The sequence below is a fragment of the Choloepus didactylus genome, chromosome 18, assembly GCF_015220235.1.
Source record: "Choloepus didactylus isolate mChoDid1 chromosome 18, mChoDid1.pri, whole genome shotgun sequence".
In the NCBI taxonomy this organism is placed as follows: Eukaryota; Metazoa; Chordata; class Mammalia; order Pilosa; family Megalonychidae; genus Choloepus; species Choloepus didactylus.
Window position 1 is genome coordinate 38,818,781 of NC_051324.1, and position 26,859 is coordinate 38,845,639.

The 26,859-nt window shown below is 38.6% G+C and overlaps 1 long non-coding RNA gene across 5 annotated transcripts in view; it reads left to right on the top strand.

Annotated features, from left to right (window-relative positions):
• The window catches only part of LOC119514563, a 118,940-nt gene that overhangs the window by 7,106 nt on the left and 84,975 nt on the right, over positions 1-26,859 (top strand). For 2 of the 5 annotated variants that reach the window (XR_005212853.1, XR_005212855.1), the window contains exon 2: positions 2,889-3,142. This is a non-coding gene — a long non-coding RNA (uncharacterized LOC119514563). Of the gene's footprint in view, positions 1-2,304; positions 3,143-12,233; positions 12,290-14,395; positions 14,685-26,859 lie in introns of those variants that run through there. The other 3 variants (XR_005212856.1, XR_005212857.1, XR_005212854.1) reach the window with 3 other exon arrangements.

Genomic DNA, 26,859 nt, shown 5'->3' on the forward strand with positions numbered 1-26,859 from the left:
CTTTTACAAATTTAGAAGTTATAAATTATATTTCTTTTTTTTTAGTGATTACTTTTACAATTTTAATATGTATGCTTAATCTAAAATGAAGCAGTCCCCCCTAGAACTATATAACAAACAATTCAACTCAATCACCTACTCCTATTTTATGTTTTTGCTGCTTTAGATTTACCTGGCTTTTATGCTTCTAAATTTGATCACTATCGTCATTTTAATTTTGTAAGTCAGTCCGTTGTTTAGATTTGCTCATATTTGTCAATGTGTTCACCTTTACTTCTTAAATACTACTCCTTCCTTCTGTGTACCTGCTTTTTTTTCTTGAAATATACTTTAGTAGTTCTTTCAGGAAAGGTGTAGGAGTGATATATTTTCTCCATTAGTATAAAAATATCTTATTTCACTCTGACTCTTGAATGATAATTTCCCTGCAGGTAGTATTCTAGGTTGATAGTTATTTTCTCTCAGCTCTTTTCTGAACCTGTCATGTCGTCTTGTTTCTCTATTTACTGTAGTCTAATAGTCGTAGCTTTGTAGATAAGCTGTCTCTTCTCTTTGGTTTTAAGATTTTCTCTTTGTCTTCAATTTCCAGCATATTATGCTATCTTCAAGTATGAATTTCCTTTTGTTTATCTGGCTCAAAACTCTTAGTACATCTAAAATCTTGGGATTCAGGTTTTAATCAAGTCAGGAAAATTTTAAGCCATTATCTAGATAAATCCTCCCTCCTTCCCATTCTCTCTATTCTCTCCTTCTAGAACTCGTATTAGATGTATTAATACACCTTCTCCTTCTATTCAGTATACTCGCAACCTTTCTTTCAGACTTTCTGTCACTTTATCTCTCTGTGCTGTTTCCAGGGCAATTTCCTCAGATTCATTTCCACTTCTTCCTTCAACTGTGTCTAATCTGCTGTGTAACTCATCCACTGAGGTTTTCATTTCAATGGCTATATATTTCATTTCTAGAAGTTCTATTTAGTTCTCTATCAAATCTACCTTTTTAAAAATGGTTTATTTTGTCATGGTTTCAAATATTTTCATGTCTTTAATAATTTTAAACTTGCTAATTCTATAGTCTGCCTGCTATTTCTCTTACCTGAGGTTGTTGGGACTCTTGTATCTACTGCATCTTATTTATAGAGGATCGTACCCATGCATGTTTATAGTTTGACATTGGGTCTGCATTTTCGACTTCGGGGTTCCTGGACCATAGAGATGGTGTAAATTCCAGCCTGAAATGCCTGTGAAAGCAGAGCCGTAGTCAAATTCTCAGGAAGACTCTTCTCCTCCACCACAGCCCTTGTCAAGAAAGACAAATTTTCTTGTCTCCTTGTGCCATGGGGAGGTTTTTTTCCTAGTCAGTTCTTTCTGTAATGATTCAATTTGGGGGGTGGGGGGTCTCCAGTTTAATATGGAGGAACTTTTAATGTACCCAAAGCAGTCTTCATCCCGTTCCATTTTGATGCTCAGACCTGACTTCCAAGGCCAGCACACATGCCCAACGCCAGCTCAACCTCACCTGGCCTGCTGACCATTCTGCCATCTCCCTCTGGCTTCAAATCTACCTTTTTAAAAATGGGAGGGTTTCAAGTGATTTAGTCTACCATGTTGCCAGAAATGGAACTTACTTCCATTTTATTTTTAATATCTTCCATTTGAAATACATTTTTCTTAGAGTACTGTGTCATCTAAGATTCCAGTTTTTCCTCTAAATAATCCTTTATGTGTGAGGTTACATTGAAATCGTCTCAAATAAGGCAAACATAGGTCAATTCAACTGTACATTGTAATCACTTGGGGAACTTTAAAAAATACTGATAATTGGTCCTACCCCAAGGAATTCTGATTTATTTGGTTTGGGGAACAGTATGGGCAGCAGGCTTTTTTAAACTCCCCAGGGGATTCCTATGTGCAGCCAAGGTTGAACATGATGAGTTTAAAACATACTGATTTTTTTTAATACAAAAACATAAATGATACCAGGATTCCGCCTCCAGAATTTCTGATTTATTTTACAGGGAATGCAAGGGAGGATGGGTACTATATTTTTTAAAAGTTCCCCTGATGACTGTAGTGAGGGTTAAGAACCAATGATTTACCCAGGCACACCCCGTCAGAAGGGAAGGATTAAAACAATGATAGAGCTGGGAGCATCAGAAATAATCTAGTTCAGCGGTTCTTACTGTCTGCACAGCAGACCATCAGACTCCCGGGGAACTTTTTAATTATACAGATTCCTAGAGATTCTGATCTGGTGGATTTTAAGATAGCGCCCATGAGTCTATTTTTCTTTCTGTTCCCCTAGAATCCGTGATGGGCGACCAAGTCTGGAAACCGCTCAGCCAGCCTAACCCATCTTGTTCTATAACGAAGGAAACAGTCCCCAACAGAAGGGCCTTTTCTCAAGGTCATGCAGCTGATTAAAAGGAAAGCTGACTCCCGTATTCTAGTCTAGTGTACGTGTCATCATTTTAAAACATAAAGCCTCCTACCGCTTTTAGAAGACCTTGGTAATTTTAGGGAAGCAGATTTTGGATTTTGTGTGCAGTTGTTTCAGGAGTGTGGGTTTTCTGTTTTGCTTTGTGCGTGGATAGCACAGCACGGAGGAAATTAAGGCTTTCTGCCTGATGTCTCACTAGTTAGCAGGTAGTCTCACCTGCCCCACCTGTAAATAGAGTATCATGGTGGTTTTTAAAGAAGTCCACCGATTCTTTAATACTTCTCCAAGAGGTGGAGCCTCAAGCTCCTTCCCTTGAGTGGGGGCTGTACTTAGTAACTGGCTGCTAATGAACAGAAAGTGGAGGAAATGACTGTGAATTTTAAGGCTAGGTGATTAAAGACATGTGGTGTCTGCTTTGCTCTCCCCCGGACCCCTTGCTCTGAGAGAAGCAGCTGCCATGTCATGAGGACACTGAACCAGCCCTACGGCGCAGCCCACGTGAGGAAGAACGGAGGTCTTCGGTTAACAACCCATGGTGAGCCAGGACTGTGAGTGAGACACCTCAGGAGCAAACGCTCCAGCCTCAGCCAAGCCTTCAGACGGCTGCCCCAGCCAACATCTTCACACAGCCTCATGCAGGCCCTTGAGCCAGAACCACCCAACTAAGCCACTGGCAGTTCCAGACCCGCAGATGCTACAGGAGGTAAGAAATGCTTGTTGTTTGAAGCCGCTAAGTTTTGGGGTAATTTCTTGCACAGCATAGATAACTAATACAGGGATACTTCAAAATGCACTAAAATAGAGCTTCTTACCTTATTTATCGGTTTGCAGTGAGGATTCATATGCCAACATTTATAGAGTGCTTTAGACTCTGACCAAATGAACTGCGTATTAGATATAAAACAGTGATGACATATTATTAATGTTAGCAGATTGCAACACATTTCATGTTCAATTACCTGAAATGCTCTTTCTGGGGCATTGCTTTGCTCATCTTCTTATCCCCACTGCACACTTATAAAAGGTCACTGTCAAGATATAAAAGTATATATATGATTTAAATGTCTTGAGTCAGTTACTAACAACCCTGGGCAGGTTTTCAAATTGGAGAAAGCAAGATTAATTTAAACTTGCTCTTTTTCACACAATGCTCTTTGTTTACTTTTTGGTATTGCATTTCCCCGCCATGCCGGGCACCACTCTTATTAAAGAGCCTGTTCACTTATGTCTCCTGGAGTCTCACGAGCCTAACTTTTAAGAACAGACACGGCAGACATCAGGCCAGAAAAGTAAACCATATTTTTACTAGAAAATATTTAGTGAAGTGATTTTTTTATTCATGAAAATTTCACCAAGTATAAATTCCATGTGTAAAAGTAAAGGGCCCTTTGTATTGCCCTTAAATAAATACCTAACTGCTTTCCTCAAGAATTACAACTTTTGAGCATGCTCTCAAATCCAGGCTTGATTTGTTTTCTTCCAAGAAATGAAAATTAGGAGTTTAGATCCTAATTTGGTCTTTTCTCTGAAGATGCAGAATATGGGAAAGCCAGGATGGTATCTTTCTCACAGAGTTGGAACTAGAGGTATAAAATATCTGGAAAAGGTTAAAATGTGAAAAAAAGGAGAGCAAAGTGAAAGGCTGGGAGAAAGCACTATTATATTTTTCAAACACTCATTACTGATCTAATATACAAACATCTTTATGTATAATCAATTAGTCCTAATATTGTTTGATATATTTAGAGACATAAAGATCCATTTTATTTAAATGATGGAGAAAATTTGTTTGGTTCTGTTTTTATTTCTTTTCCAAATTTGGGCAGGAAATGCAAAAAGCTCTCGAAGTTGGTGGGGAGGAGCCCGGGAGGACCTAAAACATGTTTAACCAACTTTTTTCTTTTTTTCATTTTCCACATTCCCATTTGATGTGGCTAGAGATCTGGGGCCGTGGTTGAAGGGTTTTGCCCCCTTTCATCCATCTCTACCATCCTCCTTCCTTATCAGCAACTCAAAATGATCACACCCACAGTGCAAATGCTGCCCACAAGTCTAGCTGAGGAAGAAAGGGCCAGACTCCCGATCAGTCAATACAGTTTATTGAGTGACCACAGCAGACGACCTTCCTAGGTGCGGTGGGGACAGAGATCGGAAATCTTTAATCTCCAGGAGCTGCAAGAGCTCCTTGGTGTAGGGAGTGAGGCTGGTGATGGAAACCCCCTCCCCGCCCCCCCCACCAGGCAGCAGCTTCCTGCCAGAGATGAGTGGGGGGCAGCACACCCTTTGGTGGCCTGGTTAGCCCCCTCCCCAACCGGGCCTGTCTTACCGTGTCAGTGTGGGTATGGCAGGCCTAAGAAAGAAGGCTCAGGCATTAAACACAAAGTTACTATTTCATTAAAACATCCCAGGGCTGTTCTCCAATGTATCTTAAAACTGTTTAACTGCTGTTTGTCATGCTGTCAGTGTTCTTATACATGTAGGTAAATATTTTATTAAACATCTTTACTGCTTGGCAGTTAAGGAGCCTTTTGCCTCCTAGGCTGCCTGGGAGCCGGGACAACAGTGGGCTACTCGAAAACTCCTGGCGTTGCTAGAGGTGCGGCACCGTGCTGTCGAGTGCTTTCCACCTGGGAACCATTTCCTCCCTGCCTTCTCGGGCTTAATCTTCCATCACTTCTTTTTTAATCAGTCACCAACTTAGCCCTGATGAAAGGAGGCTGGGGGGGGGCGGTTGGGGATGGCTGCTTTTTAACCCTGCCTGGAGATGGCCGACTTGGTGCCACCGTGGCCGTCCCTCACCCCTCTACACCATCTGGAACTTGCCCCAGCCCTGCTGTGACCTGCCTTGCCGAACCCCAAAAGCCACAGCTGGAAATCCGCAGGGCCCCGCGCCCAGCACCCCCTTGCACACTCTGCAAATTGTCTGTGAACTTCACACTTTCCCACTGTCACTCCCATGGTCTAGCCTCATTGTCCCATCAGCTTGCCAACTTGCCAGCAACAAGGTCTTCACTCAGACCCAAAAGCCAATTCTTTCAGGCCAACATTGGGTCCGCTTTTTATAAAGTCTTTCTTTTTACCATTTGGCTGGAGGTGGCCAAAGCAGCAATAAGGAGCCTGGCTGGAGCATCAACTCACCCTACGTTTGGGTCTTCAGGAGGCCAGTAGAGCTGGACCTATTTGCGTGTGAGAAACCGCAAGTTTGGAGTACGGTGGGCGTGAGCGCCCTCTTCTGGCCAAGAGAGGGAATGCCCACGTGCGCCCGTGTGTGTCAGTTCCCTCTACTGGCCGAGCAGAGACGCTCCCCCACCTCAGCGCCCTGCTACCAGATTCTGAGACCGAAGCCCCCAAATCTGGAGTATTGCTGGAAGTAAAGCCAAGACCCACCACAATAGCCCCCATTGCAGTTTCTACAGTTACCAATCAGCTAGTTCCAAGGGGCTGCCAAAACTAAAGGGAAGGAAGGAGAGGGAGAAAGCTCTGTCCTCTCTGTTCTCTCAAATAGGTCAAAATCAAACGTGTTTAGCCAAGCACGGTATCGACACACATAGCGAAAAAGGGGGAAAAAAGGAAAGACTAGATGCAAGCACAATAGAGGATAGACTGTAGAGAAAATTGCTGAGCAAGACATTCATGCTAAAAATAATACTGCTTAGAGAGGGCACAAGAATTCAAGAGTGGCTGCATCCACCGGTGGGAGAAACAAGAGGCTCTGCTCGTAAACACCGGGAATTAGAGCAAGATGAGGAAAGGACCATACTCCGAGAGGAGCAGGACGTTATGATTATTACTGTCCGCTTCCTTCTTGGATCCGGTGAGGCTGGAGGCCCCCACGGCAGAGACCGGCCATGCCTCTGGGTTCTGAGACCCCGTCACCCACTCAGCAAATATCTCGTGAGAAAGGAGAGTGAGGCCTGGTTTTGTATCCTCTAGTCCGGGTCGCAGATCATCATGAGCATTCAAAAAATCAATTGCCCAAGAGGCTGAGGAAGCCGCTTGGCTTGGCAGAGGTGTTCATGAGAACGTTCGTAAGCTTAGCTGATCGTAAGCTTGATGGGAACCTGCAGCGCCGGGCGAGGAGGCTGTGGAGAACGGCAGAGTGTAGGAGGAGGGACACATGAACCCCAGTGCATGCTGGCGGTCAGGCCATGTACAGGTTTATGCTCAGGCCTGTGGGCTATATTTTAAGGCAGGTGGGAAGGGGGGGAGGATTGGAAAATTAAACCTGATCTGAAGAGTCTGAGAAGGATTGGACTTCGGGATTTAGCATCAACATCAGCATGACAGTTCTTTTGCAATTGGCAATATCAGAATGATTATTGTACTGAAGTTACAGTCTCAGTAGCTGATACCAGGAATCATGTTTTCAATGTTTACTTAAAACCTACCTGAATTCTGGGATTCCCCTTCTGTATAATGGGGATAATACCTTCTACCCAGTCTTCCTCCAACTGTCATTTGAAGGATCAAGTCCATGTAAGTCAACCAGTGTGTACTGAGCATGTACTGAGTGGGCTCTGTGCCAGGCACTGGGAGAACAAATAGGAACACAAGCTCCTCTGTCTTCGAGGAGCTTGCAGACTAGTTGGAGAGATGGGCCCGTAAACAGGTACTTTGCATGTAATGTGACAGATGGTGATAGATACATGCATTGATTCGAAATGAGATGCAGTTATTTTCTTATAGGGAAAGAGTGACAAGAGAAAAACACAGAGTCCTGGTGGAATATGTGCTTTCATGTGCAGAAGGAGGAAAAGGAAGTTTGAGAGGAGAGGCCACCACTAAAAAAAGATTAGAAGCAGGAAAGTTTGGAGTCACAAAAGATGAAGGAAGGGAGTCAGCAGTATCAGGTGCCAAGAAGAAGTCCAGGTGGAGGAGGAGGAAAACCCAAATATTCCAGACCGCTCACTGGAAGTGGAAATTAGGAGCTCATCCTTAGTGGTCAAGAAAGATGAGTCAGGAAAAGCATGGAGGCAGATACAGACTTCAAGGACTGAGAAAACAGAAGACATTAGCAGAATTTAGGAAGTTTGTGGAAGGATGCATTTATTGGGGGCCTCTACATACCTAGCATGGTGCTGTGCACTATGGAAGTCCAAAAAGCATAAACACCCCCTCAATATTGGTTGGAGAATTAAGATTAACATCTAAATGTCCACCAGGGCATAGTGCAAGATATATTAGTATAGTAATTGTTCAACTGGGTGACGCAGGCAGAATGCTGGTCCGACCCAGGATTATGCTCACATATGAATGCCAGAAGAAAAAAGAATAGCCTTTGTGCATTTCAGATATGGTCGACGTCATTTGATTCTTCTCCTTTCCCTTATTTCCTGGGAAATTTCCTTTCCCAGAAGTGCTCAGAAATACCATTCTCACCTTAACATCCCTCATGTTTGCCCCCGTTTTGTTATTTACCAGTGAAATTAATATTACACTTTACCCTTCTCACATTCTAGATCTAATACGCTTTTTTTTCATCAGTGGGTTTGTGTTTGGTTGATTAGTTATTCATGTATAATGTAAGATGACAAGAGCTGTAATACAGAGAAATGATTGTAGAGAATGGAGGCATACAAGCTCTGGGGTTGGCTTCTTTTATCCTTCTCTCTTTTTTGTTGTGTGGGGGTGGGTGGGTAGGCAGGTTAGTGAGGCATCTGGATTGCTTGCAGATGGCTGAAACTCTCCCCTTACCAAACTGGTGACTGAAACAAAATAGGGGGAATTAAAATAAGTGGTCTCCTTGGTCTGCACGATGAGCCCCTCATCCTGCTTCTGGATCTGCCCCGTACAATTGCACAAGTTATTTAACTTCTCTGAACTTGAGTTTCCCCATCTGTGTCATGTCCATTGTATCTTCTGTGAGTGGTTCCTTTCATAGGTTGAATTTTCACAAAGGAGGTCCACTTCATAGACTAACTCTTTTTTTAACTTGCTCCTAGGACTTACCCAGACAATCTTCCCTTATAGCTGCCAGAGGGTTTGTTACAGGATTCAAGTCAGATCCTGATTCTTCCCTCCAGTGGCTTCTCACTGCACCTAGAATCAAGTTGAACCCCTTTGCAGTGGCCTAAGAGGCCCTACATAATCTGGCATTAGCCTTCTTTTCCAGTTCCTTACTATTTCTCAAAACGAGCTATTTCTCTCCTCAGACTCTTTGCATATGCGGTTCCTTCTGCCTGGAATGTTCTTTCTCTGCTCACTGCCTGGGTATCTCCCTATTATCCTTCTTAGTTCAAATAGTAACCTCCTTACAAAAGCCTTTTCTGCCCGACCTTTCTAAAGGGGCCTCTCCACCTGTTGCTTTCCAGTTCATCACGTTGGTTATTTCCTTCATAGCCCCTGATACCATCTGAAGTCATCTTGTCTATTTATGTCTTCACTGGAGAATTGTCTGCTACCTCCACTAGCCCAGAACCTCCCTCAGTACAGGGCTCCACCTGTGTTGTCCATTGCTGCCTTTCCAACAGCTAGAACGGGGCTGGCACATGTTGGGAGACCCTTAAGTATTTGTTGAATGAATGAATGAATGACTTTACATTTCTATAATTCCTTTCCAAAGGGCAGCTCTAGTGTAAAAAAACCCAACAAAAAAATATCAATTACCAAAGATATACATTGAAGAGATGATTGTTTAAATTACAAGGGGGGCCCCTTGAGGTAGGAACAACTGTCTTTAACTACCATCCTTCAAGTCTGGGGGAAAAGAAAAGAAGCTTAACACCAAAATCTAAAATATTCCCTATCTGTCCCCAAATCACTTTCTAGCACATTATCCTATTTTGTCTTCTTCTTAGTACTTTTCACTGGTGGAAATGATGGTGTTCATTCATGTGTCCTTGCTGATTGCCTGCCTCCCACCCCCATGAGAATGTAAAAGCCGCCGAGTAGAGATCATGTCATCCTCATTCACCCTGCCCACCTCGCGCAGAGTAACTGCCCAGTAAACAGTTGTCGAGTAAGGGAATGCATTTTAAATGCTGAGAAAGAAACAAGTAAGATGAACATGAAATGTAATGAAACACACAAACACACACCTGTTCACAGAAAATCAGGCTGCAGAGAACTTTTTTAGGAAGACAGCCACAACTCAAAGGGTAGGAGAGCCCACTGCACAGTGGAACTACATGGGAACTGGGTCTTATTTGCAACCCACCCTAAACCTGCCTTTCAGAACTTATCCCAGAGTGTGAAAGAGAAGGTCGTGATTCAGACCCTGGGACCCAGGACACATAGGACCCTGCAGATGACCAGGATCAGCACACAAAGCTGCACCTCAAGGGGAAGCAGGCTGTGCTAGGACATCCAGGGTCATTAGCAGGACGGATGTCAGTAACAGTCCCTGCAGTCAACCGTGAGCCAACAAGTGGCTGAGACTGTCCTGTGCCTGGCATGGGAGGGCTTTAGACACTTTACTACTTGTGCCTAAGCTTCTAGAAGAAGACGTTCTTGGTTTAACCCAATTCAAATCAGCAGCCATTTAGTGGGCATCCACTATGTGAAAAACACTGCACTTAGATGCAGCAGGCACTGGGGAGGTGAGAGACAACACTGTACTCAAGCTGAGTACGGCCAACAGGTGGATCAAGCAAGTACAAAAAAATGGCTCATAAACCGGATGGAGGAGGTAAGTGGCCAAGGAAAGGAGGCCAGCTGTGGTGGAAAGTTACAGAGGGAGAAGCAGAAAGGCTTCTTAAAGCAGCCAGTGCTGGAGATGGTAGAAGGAGGGTCTCCTGAGGCAAGGAGGCCAAGGGCACTGGGGAACCCAGAGAGCTCCACTGGGCTGGGGCAGTTCGGGTCTGCAGGTAAGCACAAGAAAAGCAACTTACCCCCAGAACGAATCTCTGAAGCCAGTGGCTAGAATCATGGATAGAGAATAAAGGAGAAGTAGTTTTCCAAGTGAAAATCTGGAGAGCAGTTTTATGAGAAGAAGGAGGAAGGAAAGCTGGGAAGGCAAAACCACAGGTGGGCTGCCGTGAGTGATGGAAGACAAGTCCAGAGGGATATTGGGGCATGCTGTGATCAGACAAACGAATACATGGCCCTTGCGAGATGTGGGGGTGAGGGAGGTGGAAGGTAATTGTAAAAGCAGTGGAAGGATTTTTTGCATGAACCTAGACAAACTGATTCTAAAATTAATGATGGAAAAGTAAACAAGTCAAGAATAGCTAGGATAGTTCTGAGAAAGGAACATAATGAGGAGATGAGATTAACCAGAGATTAACACAAATTAGGACACCCCAGTCATTAAAACAGTGTGACACTGGTGCCTGATTATACAGACAGAACAATGGAACAGATAGAAAGTCTAGAAACAGGCTCAAATCATTCAGAACTTTCATGTGTGAGAAAGTGGCATCTCCAAACATCCAGGAAACAGTGCTTGGAAAAACAGGAGCCATTAGGGAAAACTGAAGTTGGATCCTCATCTCATATCAGGTAGAATTTCAAATTGATCAAAGACGAAAACGTAAACACAAGCCTATATAAATACTGCAGGAACCATAGGAGAACTCCCTGCGGGTCAGCACTCACTGCCTGTGCCTTGAGGTCAGTTCTTTACTCTCTGGGCCTATCTCATGGGTTGTTCTGAGAATTGTACGAGTTAAGTGCTTAGGACAATGTCTGACACACACAAAGCACTCGATATGTGTCCACTATCAGCACCCCCACCATTATCATCATTATAAAAAAGAATGAGTAACTGAAACTGTGGAACTGTGACCCATAGCATTCTTTGAAATTTGCTGACTACTTGTTAAATTGCAGTTGGAAAGGTATCACTTCTATGTAAATATGTTGTATTCCACAATTAAAAAATAATAATTAAGAAAAAAGAATGAGGACATTTTATAAACTGATATGGACTAAGTATCAAGATATATTAGGTGAAAAGAAGGTAAGATACAGAGCAGAGTGTATAATAGGCTACCCTTGTTTTAAAAAAGAGGTATAAAATACACCCATGTGTATCCATAAGTGTATATTTAATACACATACACACACATCTTTGGTCAAGGCTTCTGTATTGCACACCTCCAGGTGGCGTCATTCCACTGTGTTCTGTCAGTGGCATCCCAGGAGTTCAACTGTGTCCCTTAGTACTGTGCAACACTGGCCCTGCCAACTTGGCTCTGTGAGTGTAGCACTTCTCTGGAAGAATACAGAGAACAGAATAACATTGGTTGCCTGTAGGGAAGAAACCTAGGTGGCTTGGAACAGAGCTGGGGGGAGACTTTTCACCATATATGGCCTTGTGTCTTTTGAATTTGAAACTATGTAAATGTGTTACAGAAAACCCCTCCCTTCCAAAAAATAAAAGGAGTTGTATAAACAAATACACGTATATGAAAGCAAGTCATGACCATGTTAGAGAACTCGGGAAATACAGAAAAGTATGAAAGAGAGAACTGCTATTAAGCCTGACTTTTCTGGTCTCTGGTCTCTGTGTGTCTGTATCGAGTATTTTGAAAGCAGCAACATGAAGGGCAGGGGTGGGCAAACTGCAACCCTGTCATGGTTAGGTTCATGTGTCAACTTGGCCAGGTGATAGCACACAGCTGTCTGGTCAAGCAAACACTGGCCTAACAATTGCTGCAAGGATGTTTGTGGCTGGTTAATAAACCAACAGGCTGGTTTATTAAATCATCAGTCAATTGACTGCAGCTGTGACTGATGACTCACCAAAGGGCGTGTTTTCCACAATGAGAGAATGCAATTGGCTGGATTTAATCCAATTAATCAATTGAAGACTTATAAGTGAGACAGATAGAGGACCTTCACTTCTTCTTCAGCTGCCCAGTGAAGCATTTCCTGAGGAGTTCATCGAACACTTTCATCAAAGATCCCAGTTCATTTCCTGACGAGTTCATCGGACATCTTCCTTGGAGTTGACAGTTTGCTGACTGCTCTACAGAATTTGGATTCATGCATACCTGCAGTTGTGTGAGTCACTTTTACAAATTTGATAGTCAGAGACACCTCTCATTGATTCTGTTTCCCTAGAGAACCCTAACTAATACAAGCCCACAGGCCAAATCTGGCCAACCGGCTGTTTTTGTAAATAAAGTTTTCTCAAGACACAGCCACATACAATCAGTTACATGTTACCTGTGGCTCCTTTCCTGCTACAGCAGCAAGTGGAGTAGCTGTGATAGATACCATATGGCCTGCAAAACCAAACCCATTTACTATTTGACCCTTTACTGAAAAAGTTTGCCAATCCTTTGTGTAGAGCAAGAGTGAGGGTTTTGGAAACTGAATTGTAAATTCTTAGTTGAGTATTATGAATTAAAGTCACTGAAGGGCAGAATCATGGAAACATACCACTATAAATAAAATGATATTGGCATGTCACAGGCTGCGTGATTTTGACCTGAGTCACAGTAGATTACAGTGTTCCAGTTGATTACTGAATGATTTCTTTGAAATACCGTTTTTTAGTTAAATTCATTTGAGGAATATTTCATAATTAAAAGAACAAAATTCAACGTTTCATAGTTGCATTCTCTATTAGTTTTAATTTTTAAGAATATTTATTTTTCAGAAAATATATATAACCAGAAGAAGTTTACATTAAAATTTTGAAAGTGTGTGTGTGTGTGTGTATAAGAATGTAAATTCCAGTGTAAATAAATCATTTATTCATGATTAAAAAAAAAAAAGAGCAAGAATTTTGGAGTGGACTGAGTCTAGATTTCAGTTGACCAGCTAGAGGGGGACGGGAAAGATTAGTTATAACATATAAGTAACATCATCCCTAGGAACTGGCCCCTGCAAGTGCAAGTGCTTCATAACTTGCATCTATTCATTTTTAAAACAATTTTAAGCCCACACTATATATTATTGTAAACCATATATAAAATTTTTATTCCTGCTTTTCTTTCCTCTAACATTATATCACAAGTATTTTTCAACATCATTTAAATTATTGATAAACATTCTTCTTTTTTTTTTTCTCTCTCTCTCTCACTTTTTATTATGGAAATTTTCAACCATACAGAAAAGTAGAGACAATAGGATAATAAACACCTGTATACTCTTCGCCTAGGTAAAAACTGTTAACATTTGGTCATATTAACTTCATCTATTTTTTTGCTGAAGTATTTTAAAGTAAATTGCAGACATCATGGCTAAATACTTCCATATGCTTTCCAAAAAAAAGGATATTTTCCTACATAACTTCAAAATTAACAATAATCTCTCAATATCATCCAATACCCAGCCCATATTCAAATTTCCCAGTTGTCCCAAAAATGTCTTTTACAGATGGTTTATTCAAATCAGGATCCAATCAAGAACCATGCATTACATTCGATGTGTCTCTTAAGTCTCTTCTGAGCTACAACAGTATCTCACCCCTTCTTTTTTAATAACCTTGACTTTTTAATGAAACCAAGCTAGATAAATATTATGTTAAATAGCTGGGTGTACCATAATTTGCATTCTCACTTCCTTATTGTTGGATATTTATGTGGATCCCAATGCTTCCCTAGCATAAACAAGGCTGAAAAAATATCTTTCTTAAGCCTGCATTTGTCACAAAAGTAAAAATTGAAAAAATTTTCACCTTTACACCTTTTCTTGAACAAAATAAGTGATGCCCAGCTCTGTCTCCCTCCACCTGCTCTACCCCTCCTCACTCTGTTGCATTTCTGCCCACCCTGCAGACCCAGTCCCAATGCCCTTTCTTCTGTGCACCCCTCCTTCCCAAGTGTTCCCAGCAGAAGTGGTCCCCTGCCTTTGGGCTCCTAGAGCACTTGGGCCACCCTGATGACAAAGATGCTGCTGGGTTGTATGTAGTCACTGGGCTTCTATTTGTCTCTGTCCCCTCCTTGAGATGGTGTGGCAGATTGAATTATGCACCCAAGAGAAGCATACTCTTAATCATAATCCATTCCAGTGGGTGTGAACCCATTGTAAATAGGGCCTTTTGATGAGGTTATTTTTAATTAAGGTGTGACCAACTGAACCAGGATGGGTCTTGATCCTATTGCTGGAATCCTCATAGCGAAGGCCACAGAGACAAAGCCATGGAAAGAATCAGAAGTCAACAGAACCCAGAGGAGAAAGGAGAAGATACTGCCATATGCATTGCCATCTGACAGAAAAACCAGGGACCAAGGACGACCAGCAGCCAGCCCTTGAACACCCGCAGTCTTTGGGGAGAAAGCATTGCTTTGCTGATGCCTTGATTTTGGACTTTTCCTAGCCTCAAAACCATGAGCCAATAAACTTCCGCTGTTTAAGCCAACCCACTGCATGGTATTTGTTTTAGCAGCCAGGAAACTAAGACAGATGGAACTGCAATCTCTATATCTCTGAGTTCTGTCCACAGCCAGCACAGTGCCCTGCACATGGCTGTACCCTAAATACCTGTTGGTGGAATAAGTAAACATTTTGTAAAAAAAAAAAATTAGTGGCATGATAAAATGTTTGAAGCCACTTTGTAATCAAGGCTAACTCTAAAGAGCCAGATGATCTTGGGTAAGTCATTACACCTGAAGTCTCAATCTCCTCCCCTATCTCTCTGGAGAGGAAATAAGGATTTTTAGGAGAATAAAATGAAACATATGTGTAGTTGTTCTTAACCCTATCAGACCAATTGTCCTAATTTCTTAAAAATATTTTTGTGATGGCCTCTTTTACTATGCTGAAATAAAATTCATAGACAATATATCCAAAAACTAATTACTCAAAATATAAAAATGATGTCCAGAGGATAATAAAAGTGTAAATAAATATATACAAATTTCTATTTCAGTCTGCTATGGCATAATTCCACTAGAAGACATAGTGAAGAGTAAGGCAAGCAACAAGTTATAATAAATATATTAGTTTGGACTTAGAACTTAAGGAAATGAAGGTGCAGAAAGAGGTACAGATATTCATCACAATGAAACTAATGTTTGGATAAGTGATAACAAATTGTACTTGTTTGCACATGATAAGAGACAAAGGGATATAATCTTAATTGAAGTAGGAATAACATGCCAAGACAAATTAAAGATTATCAGAACGGAGAAAACGAAGATATTCTCACAAGTGTTCTGGGCCTTATTAAAAGTGTAGCATTAAAATAATTCCCTTTGTTATGACACAGGAAAAGATGTGATAAAATAATGTGGAAAAATACATCTCCTGTCTTGAAATGTCACCACACAGTAAGGGGGACATTCAAAACTCACATGAGGCACACGTCAATTATTCTTTGGGCAGAGCTGTCTGCATTGTAGAAGTCTAGCATCCCTGGCTCTCACTAAATGCCAGTAATGGCCCCAAGTCATAATGACAACCAAAAACACTCCTTAGAATTCCAGAAGGGCGTTATTACCCCCAATCCCCTTGAGAACAGATAAATGTGAAAGCAATTTAAAAACTTAAAAGTACTTTTCAAATACACAGTATGATTAATCTACAAAAATTGCAGTGTATTTTCAGTAGATACCATGTATCTAGAGTTTTTAAAGGAAGACTATTATAAAATATGGGCATTTTCTCTTTTTTTATAAAAATTACTTCTGTTTCTGGAAGTCTACCAAGTGAAGTACTTGAATCAATATTCTTACTGAAAACAACTAAAAATTCTGGATTAAAATTAATTTCTTAGGAGTATCAGTGACTTAGCAAAAAAAAAAGAATTCTTAGGCCAGGGATTGAGTGAGGTGGATCTCAGAAATCTAAGTAGAGCATAGCATTCCAAGGGCATTTGCTGAACCTGGTGAACTTGAGCTTTGGTATTCGTGACCTCATAGGACTTGTGTAAAAGGAGACCAAGACCAAGGTCTGCCTAAGATGGGGAGTCTAATGAGACATCCTCCAGCATAGAGACGGGAAGTCTCCAAGGGCTATGCCTCCCACCCCCACTCCCATTCCCCCACCCGCACCCCCTACACTCCCTCCTGGAGGCTGCAAGGAAAATCAGCCTCAAACTTTGCTGCACTGGAAGAGATGAGATGTGCGTGTGTGTATATGTGTGTACATGCACATGCCAGGAACCACCACAAAGAATTCAAACTACAAGCTGTCTATGACACAGTTGATAGCAAAAATCAACATTATTTGGGTGGTCTGAACACCCGAAGTGGAGAATTTACTGGAGTGATCCCAAAATATAATGCCCCAGGAACCTAGCAGATGCAAAAGTGATTCCTCTATAGAGGAAATCAAATTATTCCCACATACAAAATGTCAAGAAAAATGATTGGCTTAAAGTTAAACAAGGGAAAGTGAGAGAAAGAAAGAAAGAAAGACTAACTAAACACACAATAAGACACTAAGAACTAAACTCAAGTAAAAGCAGATAGCTGGAACAAACTTTCAAGAACTTCAGATCCTGGACTAATAAGATAAAACTATAAAATAATCATGTTTAATATGTTTAATAAAGATAAAAATTCATGCTTGAAAATATATGCAAGGAAAAAGAAACATTTTTAAAAGAACCAAAAATTTCTAGAAGAAAAGAACTTAATGGGCAGATTTAATAGAATAGTCACATGGGAAGAAAATCAGTGTTCTGGAAGAGTGATCTGAAAAACATATCTAGAATGTACATAGAGAGACAAAGAGAGACCATGTGAAAGAGAAAAAAAGACATGGAGAATCAAGTGAGAATTTAACAAACATCTAATTAGCATCCCAGAAAGAGAGTAGATGTGTCTGAAAAAATAATGGCTGCAAAGTTTCAGAACTGATGAAAGACAGCAACCCACAGAGTCAAGAAATCTAAGGAATCCCAAGCAGGATTTAAAAAAAAAATATGTATCTAAACCCATTACAGTGAAATTGAGAATACCAAAGACAAAGAGAATAGTTTAGAAGGAGAGAGAAAAGAGGTTATTTTTAAAGGAATGACAGACACCATACTACTTAGCAGCAGCAATTGAAATCAAAAGTCAGTATATGCTGTCTTCAATGTGCCGATAGAAAATGATTGCCATTTTCAATTCTATATCCACAATAAAAAGGGAAATAGTCATTTTCAGACAGACAAAAACTGATAGAATTTGGTACCAATAAACCTTCACTTCTAGCAAAAGAAAAATAAGCCCAGATGGAAAGTGTGAGGAACAAGAGGGAATAAAGTACACAAAAAGTGAAAAATAGGTGAAATAATGAATGAATAAAACAATAAACTTTTAGTGGAAATTTCAAAAGGAAAAAATGGTAGAATTAAAATGCACAACAATAATAGCATATAAGTCAGGAAGGAAAAACCAAAGTTGTAAGGTTCTTATGTTTTTCAGAAGAAGGGTAAAGTTATTGAGAAACTTTGACTTTGGTAAATTATTTTTCTGCTCTATCTAGAGAAACAACTAAAGAAACAGAAACAGAGCAGCTAACCCAGTGGAGGAAAAAAAATGGAAATGGAAAAAACAATAAGTTAATCTAAAAGAGGGCAAGAAAGGATGGAAAAAGGAGTAGAACTAGTGGGAAAAATGGAAATAAAACAAAAGATGATAACTATAAAGATAATTCTGACTAATATAAATGAATCAAATGTTCCACTTACAAAAAAAAAGCTTGTTGGAATGATTAAAAAAAAAAAAAAAACTAACCATTTGCAGTTCATAAGCAACACATTTTAAACAAAAGTATGCAGAAAGTCTAAAAGTGGAAGAATGGAAAAAGGCATTAAGAAAAGGTGTACTGGGTTTAGCTATGTTAATATGAAACAAAATAGATTTAAGGCAAAGAGTAATGCTAGAGATAAAGAGGGACGCATCAAGATGTTCAGTTTGACAGGAAAACATTGATTTTAAATTTATACACGCACTAATTTTCAAAATATGTTAAGCAAAAATTGACACCAAAAAAAGTAAACAAATCTGCAATTATAGTGGGACATTTAACATACCTTTTCTAGTAATTGGTAGAGCAAACAGGAAAAATTCATTAGTAAGGTTACAGAAGATTTGCTCAACACGTAATGAAACGCACCTAATGGGCATTATATCACTTCAGGAAACAGATGCCAAGATGGATTTAGACGTGCCACAGATTTATTGGGAAAACTGCTTGTGAAGGACAAAGGGGAGGACGCAGGAATAGTCTGGGAGAGCCTTCTAACCACAAGGTAGATCTGAAACAAATGGGAGAAGGAAGAAGAATTGGATAGGAAGGGTCCAAGGCAACAATGCAATTCTACATGTGTTTTGGCCAGGCCAGTGGAGTGCCCTTGAGCCAATGTTGCCCATTAAGGAAGTCTCCCATCCCATGGGAATGGGTCTGCACTAGTACTGATGACATGATCAGTTAATGTCTGGGAGCAGCCCAGGGAAGAGTGGTCTCAGGAGGAGTGTGTTGGTGGATCCAGTTGAGCAGCAGTTAAGAGCTGCTAGTCAACCACGCTTCCCACCCCAGGAGAGAAGTGACTGGCTCATCTTTGTGACTGACGTAGACATATCTAGTATGGCTCCTACAGACATGCATAGAATATCATACCTGTTCTAGTTTGCTAAAGCTGCAGAATGCAAAACACCAGAGATGGATTGGCTTTTATAAAAAGGGGGTTTATTTGGCTACACAGTTACAGTCTTAAGGCCATAAAGTGCCCAAGGTAACACATCAGTAATCAGGTACCTTCACTGGAGGATGGCAAATGGCATCTGGAAAACCTCTGTTAGCTGGGAAGGCACATGGCTGGTGTCTGCTCCAAAGTTCTGGTTTCAAAATGGCTTTCTCCCAGGACGTTCCTCTCTAGCAAGCTTGCTCCTCTTCAAAATGTCACTCACAGCTGCACTGAGTTCCATCTCTTTGAGTCAGCACGTTTATATGGCTCCACTGATCAAGGCCCACCCTAAATGGGTGGGGCCACGCCTCCATGGAAATATCCCATCAGTTATCATCTACAGTTGGGTGGGGCGCATCTCCACACAAACAACCTAATTCAAATGTTCCAACTTAATCCCCACTATTCTGTCTGCCCCACAAGATTGCATCAAAGAATATGGCTTTTTCTGGGGGACATAATACATTCAAACCGGCACAATACCCAACAACTGAAGATACACATTCTTTTTTAGAATATACACAGCATGTGTACAAAAATTGTCAATATTCTGAGTCTTTAAGCAAATCTCAGTAAACTTCCTTAGGGTTGTAGTTATACAAACTACACTCTCTGACCACAATGAAATTATGATAGAAACCAATAATAAAATTAATAGAAAAGCCCCAAATATTTAGAAATGAATAAACATGGTTAAATAATCAATGGACTTCAAAGAAGAAAAGATAGTGGAAATTTGGTAATATTCAGAACTGAACTATGATGAAAATACATAGCAGAAGTTGTGAGATACAGCTAAGCAGTCCTAAGAGAAATTTCTGGCCTAAAATGCTTATGTTAGGGAAAACAAAGACTAAAAATTAATGAGCCAAGAATCCATCCTATGAAGTTAGAAACAGATCAGCAAAAAAAAAAAACCCAAAGTAGTCAGAAAGGAAATAATCAAGAGAAAAGTAGGAATTAATGAAATAGAAAATAAACACAATAGAGAAGATTAACAAAGCCAAATGATGGCTCTCTGAAATAACCAACAAAAGTGACAAATCTCTGGTAAGACTGACCAAGAAATAAAGAGAGAAAGCACAAATAAGCAATATCAAAAATGAAAAGGCATATAAATACAGAGACTTGAGGCACTGAGAAAACAATGAGAGTATATGGTGACAAATTTTATGTCACTAAACTTGAAATCTTATTTGAAACAGACAAACTGCAGGAAAATCTGAATTAAAAACATTGATTCAGAAAATAGAAACCCTGAACAATCCTATAACATGAAAGATAATGAATGTATAAATTAAAATGTTTCCACATGTTAAACTTTATTTAGACTCCAAACATTCACATAATAAATATTAATTTTATGTAAACTATTTCGGAGAAAACAGAAGCCCCATTCCTTCAACTCATTTTATGAATCTAGCACTAACTTGGTTCCAAAACCTGACAGAAAGAAAAATATCAGGTAAGACTCTCCCATGAAAATAGATTCTAAAATCATTTTTAAAATATTAGCAATCTTAGTCTAGCAATATATGAAAAAGATAATGCATCATGACCAAAGCAAGACGGATTCAGCATTTGAAAGTCAATATAAATTATACACCTTAACATAAAGTAAAGAAGTATTGTCTGATTATTTCTATAAATTCATAAAAAGTATTGATAACATTTAACATATTCCAACCTTGAATTTATAAAAAGAAACCCTGAGAAAACTTGGAATGGAAGGAAACTTCCTTAGCATGATAAGAAGTATTTACCAAAAACCCTCAGCCAACATCAAGTTTAATGGTGAGATTAAGTTTTTTCTTAAGATTGGGAACAAAGCTAGGATGTCTGTTCTCATTACTTCTATTTAATACTGTACTAGAGATCCTACCAGTGCAATAAGTAAGAAAACAAAATGAATTATACAAAAATTGTAAAGGAAGAAACTGTCAAAATTTGCAGGCTACATGGTGCATTTGTAGAAAATCCAAAGTAATGTGCACACACTATTAGAACTAATAAGTTAACTCAGCACAGTTACTAGATACAAGGTCAATATTGCAAAAATCCTATTGTATTCCTATAATCTAGCAGCCAAGAAGTTGAAATGAAAATTTTAAAGATAGCATTTGTAATAGCTAGAAACAATCAAAAGCCTAGGAATAAATCTTAATTAGATGTGCAGGAATTTTGCACAAAAACTACAAAACATTATTGATCAATATTAAAGAAGATACAAATAAATGGAAGGTTATATATCATGTCATGGGTTTGAAGACTCAAGATTGTAAAGACGTCAATTCCCTTCAAATTGATCAATGTACTCCCAATAAAAATCCCATCAAGAGTTTTAAGTTTCTATTTTCATTTTGTTGTTGTTGTTGTTGTTGCTAAACATATAGGAATACAAGTGATTTTTTTTAAATATTGAACTTGTGTTTGTGATCTTGCTGGACTGACTTATTAGTTCTGGAAGATTTTTTGTAGATTCCTTAGGATTTTCTATTTGGATGATCATGTCATCAGCAAATGAAGACATCTGACTTCTTCCTTTCCAATCTGTATGCCTTTTATTTCTTTCTCTTGCCTTATCATACTGTCCCTTAAATTGAATACAAGTAGTTAGAGTGGACCTACTTGCTTTTCTCCTAATCTTAGGCGAAAGGTATTCAATCTCTCACCATTAAATACAATGTTACCTGTAGATTTTTTGAACAGTCTCTCTCAGGTTAAGGGAGCTCTTTTATTCCGAGTGTTCTGACAGTTTTTATCATGAATGGGTGTTGAATTTTATCAAATGCTTTCTTGATATAATTACCATATGATTTTTCTTTTTTATTGTGTTAATATGGTGAATTATATTTATTTCTGAAGGCTAAGCTAACCATATATTCCCAGAATAAATCCTACTTGTTCAAGATGTGTTATCCTTTTTCCATATTGATTCCAACTTGCTAAATCTTTGTTAAGGATTTTATGTCAATGTTCATGAGGAATATTGCCCTGTAGTTTTCTTGTAATTTCTGTGTCTGGTGTTAGTAACAGGGCAATGTTGGCACACAAAATGAATGGGGAAGTGTTCTCTTGTCTTCTATTTTCTGAAAGAGCTTGTGTCAAATTACTATGAAAGTTTCTTCCTTAAATGTTTGTTAGAATTAATCGGCGAAACAATCTAGGCCGGTGTTTTCTTTATGGGAAGGTTTTAAGTACAAATTCTAAAAATAGATTTAGGGATCCTCAGGCTATCTTTTTCTTCCTGAGTGTGCTTTGGCTGTTTATGACCTTCAAGAAATTTGTCCATTTCATTTAAGTTGTTGAATTTATTGGCATAAGTTGTCACAATGTTTCTTTTTAGCCTTTGATGTCTGTAGCAGCCATTTTGATGTATTTTATTCCTGGTATTCTTTTTTTCCTGATGTTGATCATTTGTATCTTTTCTTTTTTCTTCATTAATCTATTTTAACAATTTTATTGATCTTTTCAAAAGACAGCGTTTAGCTTTATTGAATTATCTCTGAAATGAAAAAACATTTTCTGTATCAGCAATTTTTGTTGTTTTCTTTTTTCTGCCTATTTTGGATTTAATTTGCTCTTTGTTTCTAGTTTCTAAGGTGAAGGCTTAGATCACTGGTTTGAGACCGTTCTTCTTTTCTAATATAAACACTCATTTTTCTGTATACTTTTCTGTAACACTGCTTCAGCTGCTTCCCCTAAAATTCCCCTAAAATTCCAGGTGTTATGCTTTCACTTTCATTCAGTTCAAAGTATTTTCCAATTTCCCTTCTGATTTCTTCTTTGACCCATGTATTATTTAGAAATGCATTGCTTAATCACCAGATGGTTGGGGTTTTCCAGATGACTTTTTGTTATGGATTTCTAGATTAATTCAATTGTAGTGAAAAAGCACATATTGTATGGTTTCAATTCTTTTATAATTTATTAAAGCTTATCTTAGGGCCCACAATGTGGTCTATCTTTGGTTAATGTTCCATGTGTACTTGAAAAAATGTATAATCTGATGTTTTGGCTTGTTTTCTTAATGTCAATTAAGTCTATTTGATTGACTTATCTGTCATCACTGATTTTCTGTCTACTTGTTCTATCAATTACCTATAGAGGAGTGTTGAATTCTCCAGCTGTAGTTGTATATTTGTCTCTTTCTTCATTCAGTTCTATCAAGTTTTCATTCATATATTTTGAAGCTCTGTTATTAAGTCCATACACATTTAGGATTATTATGACCTCTTGATTTTATACAGTGTCCCTATTTTCCCCTGATATTATTTCTAGTCTTCAGTTTACTTGCTCTGATATTAATGTTTTCATGACATTTGTTCTTTCATCCTTTTGCTTTTAACCTATCTGTGTCTTTATATTTAGAAGATATTGTTGGAATTCACTCATTTTTTTTTTTCTAATTGGAAAATCTCTGCCATTTATTTGGAGTGTTTAGGCCATTTATATTTAATATAATTATCAATATGGTTATGTTTAAACTACCATGTCACTGTTTTCTTCTATTGTCCATTCTTTTCTTGTCCTTTGTTCCTCTTTTCCTATCTTCTTTTGAATTACTTGAATATTTTTTATGATTCCATTTTAATCTCCTCTATTGTCTTATTAGCAATACATGTTTGTTATATTATTTTTATTACTTGTTCTGGAGTTTTCAATAAACATCTTTAATTTAATACGTTTATATTCAAGTAATACTAATTCATTTCACATTTAGTGTAACAACTTTACAACAGAATATTTCCATGCCCCTCTTGCCATTTTGTCCTTTTTTGTCATTTCTGTTACTTTAATATATGATATAAATTCCACAATACATCTTTTGGCTTTAAACAGTCAATTATCTTTTCAAGGAATTAAAAGTGAAGGAAAAAGGTGGTTTTATTTTCCTACATATTCATCATCTGTAGCTTTTATTATTCCTTTGTATAAATCCAAATTTCTATCTAGTATCATTTTTCTTCAGCCTGAAGACTTATGTTAATATTTCTTTCAGTGCAGGTTTGCTTGTGATGATTTTCAGCTTTAGTTTGTCTGAAAAATATCTACATTTCTTCTTCACTTTTGAAAGGTATTTCTGGTGATTATAAAATTTTAGGTTGACTTTTTTTTTCTTCCAGGAATTTAGAGATGTTGCTTCATTGCCTTTTGGCATGCGTGGTCCCAGAAGAGAAACATTCTGTCATTCTTATCTTTGTTCCATTGTATGTAAAGTGCTGACCTCTTCCCCCCTACAAGAATTTTCTCTTTATCACTGCTTTTCAGCAACCTGAGTATAATGTACCATAATGTAGTTACCTTATGTTTATTGTCTGGAGTTTATTGAGCTTATTGGTTCCATGGGTTTTCTTCACACTTGGAAAAATTTCACCCATCATTTATTCAAATATTTTCCCCACCTATCCTCTCCTTCAGGGACTCTACTTGCACATATATTAGGCCTCTTTAAATCATCTTATGGGGCACTTTGTTCATTTTTTTTTTTTTCATATTTTCTGCATGCTTCACTTTGGATGTTCTCTATTGTGTCTTCAAGTTTACTGATCTTTTCTTCTGCAGTCTTTACTAAAAATCCCATTCAATATATTTTTCAATTCATATGCTGTATTTTTCATTACCAGAAGTACCATTTGGTCCTTTCATTCCCTCCTCATCATGTTCATGTGTCCCTCTACATTTTTAACATGTCAGACATATTTATACTCACTGATTAAATGTCCCTGTCTAGTAATTCCATCATCTCCATCATTTCAGTGTCTGTTTCTGTTGATTAATTTTTCTCTCCTGGTTCTGGGCATATTTTTCTGCTTCTTTGCATGCCTGGAAATTCTTACTGGATATCAGACATTGTGAATTTTATGTTGTTGGGTGCTGTATTTTGCTGTATTCTTTCAAAAATTATTGGGCTTTTTTTCTGGCATGCAGTTGATTGAGGTTAATTGAATCCTTTTGAGGTTTGTTTTTAAGGTGTTAGGGTGCATCCAGAGTAGTCCTTAATGTAAGATTAATTTATCTCCACTTCTAGAGCAATGAGCTTCTGAGAGCTCCATGAATTACAGAGTCTCCGTGCTGGCTGGAGAGAATACGACCTATTCCCAGCCCTGTAAAAGCTCTGGGAATTTTTTTGCCTACTTCTTTCCAGGGGTCCTTTCTCCAGTCTTGTGGAATTCCATCTCAAATATCTGCTGATTGATATTCAACCTAAAATTCATGAGGACTCCTCTGCAAATCCCTGGACCCCTCTCTCTGTGTTCAGCATCCCTTGACCAGTATTCTGCCTTGCAAGTTCTGGGTGTCATAGCTTCCCTCAACAAACTCCTGGGTTCTTTTGGGGTTCCCTATTTTTGAAATCCAGTTGGAAACTGTCCACAGTCAATAAGGTGACATGATTACAGGGCTTAAATTTTTTTGTTTCCTTTCTCTGGGTCACAGTCCTTGTTGCCTGTTTCTAATGTCTGAAAACAGCTGTTTAACTTGTTTTGTCTGGTTTTCCAGTTGTTGATAGTAGGAAATCAATTCCTATAGCCATTAATACTTCACAGGAAGATATTCAAACATTTTTTACTTACAATAATAGCAATTTCATGTGGCTCAACTTACTATTTCTTGACCAGGCTAGTAGTTACACAGATTTGTTCACTTTGAAATAATTCATTAAGCTCTGCACTTGTGATGTGTGCACTTTTCTGTGTATATTAAATTCATTAAAATATAATTTTAAATATAAAAAAATAAAATTATATGAAAATGTACATGGCCTAGGATGACCAAGACACTCTTGAAAGAAAAGGATAAGTTAGGGTGACTTGCCCTACCAGATATCATGACTTACTATAGAACCATTACAGTTAAGAGAGTATGGTGTTGGCACAGAGTTAGAAAAACAGAGTAGAAACAAATAGAGAAACTCCTTTCCAAAAAAAGACTCACACAATTTTGAAGATTTTTTTATGTGATAGAGATGGCAGTGCAGAACAGCAGGTAAACACTGAACTTTTCAATAATGATGCTGGGATAATTGGTTATCTATAATTCATAAAACTTTGCCTCCTACCTCACATCATATACACAAATCAGTTCTAAGTGGACTGACAACTAAATGTGAAAGGCAAAATTATAAAGCTCTTAGAAGATAATAGAATTTATGAATGCCTTTGGGGGTAGGAAAGATTTCTTAAACAGGACCTACAACAAAAGAAAACATAAAGGAAAAGATTGATAAATTAGTCTTGATTATAATCAAGTACTTCAGTACATCATAAAGAAGGTAAAAAGACAAACCATAAATTGGGGAAACATGTTTTCAACATGTATAACTATTAAAGGAGAAGAATCTTGGAAGTATAAATAACATGAATTTTTAAGAAAAAGACATCATTCAAAGGAAAAATGAGCAAAAGACTTGAAAGGCACTTTACAGAGGATGAAACTCAGGTGACCGACAGACAGCTGAAAAGAGGCTCAACTATGATGTAAAATCATAATGAGATGTCATTACATATGCACATGACTGGCAAAAATTAAGTCTGAGAATAACAACTATAGAGGATGTGGAGCGAAGGGGCACCCAACCATTCACCTAACACAGGTGGGAGTGAAAATTGATAAAAATCACTCTGGAACAAGTTCATTATCAAGTAAAGTTGAATATATACTCACCTTACAAACCTTAAAATTCAATAATTCCACCATTAGTTGTAAGTCCTAGAAAAGTTCTCCTGCATGTGTATCAGAGAAATGTAAATGTATGTATTACTATTTTCCCCCATTTTAATACTAAGGAAATGAGCACAGTAACATTTAATAACTTACAGAGCTCAGAAAAGGCAGAGCCAACATGTGCTGTGAATTTTCCTGTTCAGCATCCAACCCCCTTCCTTCAGGTGTCAATACCCTGGTTT